Genomic DNA, 5000 nt, shown 5'->3' with positions numbered 1-5000 from the left:
TGGCTCCAGCATGTGCTGGTGCCGCATTTTTTTCACTCGGGACAGCATCGCCGGAGCATCGCCGGAGCATCGCCGGAGTACCGCCGGAGAACCTGACCGGCGGCATTGGGGTTCCGGCGATTGGGAGGGGGGCCGGGGGGGTGTGCGCACATGATGTGCGATGGGTGCTGGTACTTGGCCTTGTGTTGGCCCCCTATCCCTCATCAAACCTCTGAGAATTCACACCCCCTTAAAGAGCATTTGAGATTTTACAGGTTTGCTACCAGTAGCCGTTAAAGTGTCTGAAATGGGGACACTTTTTTCAAACGGTCACAAAATCTTCTCTACTTCGAGTTTTTAGCTGAATTTTTTTGTGCATGCCAACAAAAATAGAAGGATCATGCCTACAAAATTTGGGGCCAAAAATCCTTATAAAAAAATTTTAAAAATTCCCGAACCGCAAAAAGTTTCGAAAATCGTGAAAAATAGAAAACGAGTCATCTTCCAACGAAACTTCACGTGAAGGCTTAGGGGACCATTGTATGAATTTACAAGCCATAAAAATGGCATTGGCACGGCAGAAATTTGAAGATGTGCCTAAACCCACCAGGGCCCAGCGTGTGCCGATGGTGCTCGAGGCAACCGCCCGCACCAAGGCCCAGCGTGTGCCGAAGGTGGTCGAGGCAACCGCCCGCACCAGGGCCGATAGTGTGCCGATGGTGCTCGAGGCAACCTGTCGCACCAGGGCCCAGCGTGTGCCGATGGTGATCGAGGTAACCTGCCGCACCAGGGCCCAGCGTGTGCCGATGGTGGTCGAGGCAAGTTCCCGCACCAGCGCCCAGCGTGTGCCGATGGTGCTCGAGGCAACCGACCGCACCAGGGCCCAGCGTGTGCCGATGGTGCTCGAGGCAACCTGCCGCACCAGGGCCCAGCGTCTGCCGATGGTGCTCGAGGCAACCTGCCGCACCAGGGCCCAGCGTCTGCCGATGGTGCTCGAGGCAAGCGCCCGCACCAGGGCCCAGCGTGTGCCGATGGTGGTCGAGGCAAGCGCCCGCACCAGGGCCCAGCGTGTGCCGATGGTGCTCGAGGCAACCTGCCGCACCAGGGCCCAGCGTGTGCCGATGGTGCTCGAGGCAACCGACCGCACCAGGGCCGAGCGTGTGCCGATGGTGGTCGAGGCAAGCGCCCGCACCAGGGCCCAGCGTGTGCCGATGGTGGTCGAGGCAACCTGCCGCACCAGGGCCCAGCGTGTGCCGATGGTGCTCGAGGCAACCGACCGCACCAGGGCCGAGCGTGTGCCGATGGTGCTCGAGGCAAGCGCCCGCACCAGGGCCCAGCGTGTGCCGATGGTGCTCGAGGCAACCTGCCGCACCAGGGCCCAGCGTGTGCCGATGGTGCTCGAGGCAACCTGCCGCACCAGGGCCCAGCGTGTGCCGATGGTGGTCGAGGCAAGCGCCCGCACCAGGGCCCAGCGTGTGCCGATGGTGGTCGAGGCAAGCGCCCGCACCAGGGCCCAGCGTGTGCCGATGGTGGTCGAGCCAGGAGCCCGCACCAAGGGCCGGCTTGTGTCGATGGTGTTCGGGGCAACCGCCCGTACCAGGGCCCAGCGTGTGCCGATGGTGCTGGGGGCAAGCGCCCGCCCCAGGGCCCAGCGTGTGCCGATGGTTATCGGGGCAACCGGCCGCACCAGGGCCCAGGGTCTCCCGATGGTGCTCGAGGCAACCGCCCGCACCAAGGCTCAGCATGTGCCGATTGTGATCGAGGCAACAACCCACACCAGGGCCCAGCTTGTGCCGATGGCGGTCGAGGCAAGTGCCCGTACCGAAGGGCAGCCTATGCCGATGATGGTCGATGCATGTGCCATCACCATGCGTCATCATGTGCCATTGATGGTCGAGGCCTTGGCCGAAGTTCGATTTTGAGCCACGGTGCCCATGCTTGGCTCCAGCATGTGCTGGTGCCGCATTTTTTTCACTCGGGACAGCATCGCCGGAGCATCGCCGGAGTACCGCCGGAGAACCTGACCGGCGGCATTGGGGTTCCGGCGATTGGGAGGGGGGCCGGGGGGGTGTGCGCACATGATGTGCGATGGGTGCTGGTACTTGGCCTTGTGTTGGCCCCCTATCCCTCATCAAACCTCTGAGAATTCACACCCCCTTAAAGAGCATTTGAGATTTTACAGGTTTGCTACCAGTAGCCGTTAAAGTGTCTGAAATGGGGACACTTTTTTCAAACGGTCACAAAATCTTCTCTACTTCGAGTTTTTAGCTGAATTTTTTTGTGCATGCCAACAAAAATAGAAGGATCATGCCTACAAAATTTGGGGCCAAAAATCCTTATAAAAAAATTTTAAAAATTCCCGAACCGCAAAAAGTTTCGAAAATCGTGAAAAATAGAAAACGAGTCATCTTCCAACGAAACTTCACGTGAAGGCTTAGGGGACCATTGTATGAATTTACAAGCCATAAAAATGGCATTGGCACGGCAGAAATTTGAAGATGTGCCTAAACCCACCAGGGCCCAGCGTGTGCCGATGGTGCTCGAGGCAACCGCCCGCACCAGGGCCCAGCGTGTGCCGATGGTGGTCGAGGCAACCGCCCGCACCAGGGCCGATAGTGTGCCGATGGTGCTCGAGGCAACCTGTCGCACCAGGGCCCAGCGTGTGCCGATGGTGATCGAGGTAACCTGCCGCACCAGGGCCCAGCGTGTGCCGATGGTGGTCGAGGCAAGTTCCCGCACCAGCGCCCAGCGTGTGCCGATGGTGCTCGAGGCAACCGACCGCACCAGGGCCCAGCGTGTGCCGATGGTGCTCGAGGCAACCTGCCGCACCAGGGCCCAGCGTCTGCCGATGGTGCTCGAGGCAACCTGCCGCACCAGGGCCCAGCGTCTGCCGATGGTGCTCGAGGCAAGCGCCCGCACCAGGGCCCAGCGTGTGCCGATGGTGGTCGAGGCAAGCGCCCGCACCAGGGCCCAGCGTGTGCCGATGGTGCTCGAGGCAACCTGCCGCACCAGGGCCCAGCGTGTGCCGATGGTGCTCGAGGCAACCGACCGCACCAGGGCCGAGCGTGTGCCGATGGTGGTCGAGGCAAGCGCCCGCACCAGGGCCCAGCGTGTGCCGATGGTGGTCGAGGCAACCTGCCGCACCAGGGCCCAGCGTGTGCCGATGGTGCTCGAGGCAACCGACCGCACCAGGGCCGAGCGTGTGCCGATGGTGCTCGAGGCAAGCGCCCGCACCAGGGCCCAGCGTGTGCCGATGGTGCTCGAGGCAACCTGCCGCACCAGGGCCCAGCGTGTGCCGATGGTGCTCGAGGCAACCTGCCGCACCAGGGCCCAGCGTGTGCCGATGGTGGTCGAGGCAAGCGCCCGCACCAGGGCCCAGCGTGTGCCGATGGTGGTCGAGGCAAGCGCCCGCACCAGGGCCCAGCGTGTGCCGATGGTGGTCGAGGCAACCGCCCGCACCAGGGCCCAGCGTGTGCCGATGGTGGTCGAGGCAACCTGCCGCACCAGGGCGGAGCGTGTGCCGATGGTGGTCGAGGCAAGCGCCCGCACCAGGGCCCAGCGTGTGCCGATGGTGGTCGAGGCAACCTGCCGCACCAGGGCGGAGCGTGTGCCGATGGTGGTCGAGGCTGCCGATGGTGGTCGAGGCAACGTGCCGCACCAGGGCCCAGCGTGTGCCGATGGTGCTCGAGGCAACCGACCGCACCAGGGCCGAGCGTGTGCCGATGGTGCTCGAGGCAAGCTGCCGCACCAGGGCCCAGCGTGTGCCGATGGTGGTCGAGGCAACCGCCCGCACCAGGGCCCAGCGTGTGCCGATGGTGATCGAGGCAACCGACCGCACCAGGGCCCAGCGTGTGCCGATGGTGCTCGAGGCAACCTGCCGCACCAGGGCCCAGCGTGTGCCGATGGTCGTCGAGGGAACCTGCCGCACCAGGGCCCAGCGTGTGCCGATGGTGGTCGAGGCAAGCGCCCGCACCAGGGCCCAGCGTGTGCCGATGGTGCTCGAGGCAACCGACCGCACCAGGGCCCAGCGTGTGCCGATGGTGCTCGAGGCAACCTGCCGCACCAGGGCCCAGCGTGTGCCGATGGTGGTCGAGGCAAGCGCCCGCACCAGGGCCCAGCGTGTGCCGATGGTGGTCGAGGCAAGCGCCCGCACCAGGGCCCAGCGTGTGCCGATGGTGGTCGAGGCAAGCGCCCGCACCAGGGCCCAACGTGTGCCGATGGTGCTGGGGGCAACCGCCCGCACCAGGGCCCAGCGTGTGCCGATGGTGATCGAGGCAACCGCCCGCCCCAGGGCCCAGCGTGTGCCGATGGTGGTCGAGGCAAGCGCCCGCACCAGTGCCCAGCGTGTGCCGATGGTGGTCGAGGCAAGCGCCCGCACCAGGGCCCAGCTTTTGCCGATGGTGATCGAGGCAACCGGCCGCTCCAGGGCCCAGCGTGTGCCGATGGTTATCGGGGCAACCGGCCGCACCAGGGCCCAGGGTCTGCCGATGGTGCTCGAGGCAACCGCCCGCACCAAGGCTCAGCATGTGCCGCTGGTGATCGAGGCAACAACCCACACCAGGGCCCAGCTTGTGCCGATGGCGGTCGAGGCAAGTGCCCGTACCGAAGGGCAGCCTATGCCGATGATGGTCGATGCATGTGCCATCACCATGCGTCATCATGTGCCATTGATGGTCGAGGCCTTGGCCGAAGTTCGATTTTGAGCCACGGTGCCCATGCTTGGCTCCAGCATGTGCTGGTGCCGCATTTTTTTCACTCGGGACAGCATCGCCGGAGCATCGCCGGAGCATCGCCGGAGTACCGCCGGAGAACCTGACCGGCGGCATTGGGGTTCCGGCGATTGGGAGGGGGGCCGGGGGGGTGTGCGCACATGACGTGCGATGGGTGCTGGTGCTTGGCCCTTGTGTTGGCCCCCTATCCCTCATCAAACCTCTGAGAACTCACACCCCCTTAAAGAGCGTTTGAGATTTTACAGGTTTGCTGCCAGTAGCCGTTGAAGTGTCTGAAACGGGGACACTTTT

The sequence above is a fragment of the Durio zibethinus genome, unplaced genomic scaffold, assembly GCF_047325235.1.
Source record: "Durio zibethinus cultivar Kanyao isolate XHJ-2024 unplaced genomic scaffold, ASM4732523v1 HiC_scaffold_322, whole genome shotgun sequence".
Taxonomy (NCBI): Eukaryota; Viridiplantae; Streptophyta; class Magnoliopsida; order Malvales; family Malvaceae; genus Durio; species Durio zibethinus.
This window is presented reverse-complemented; position numbering follows the sequence as displayed.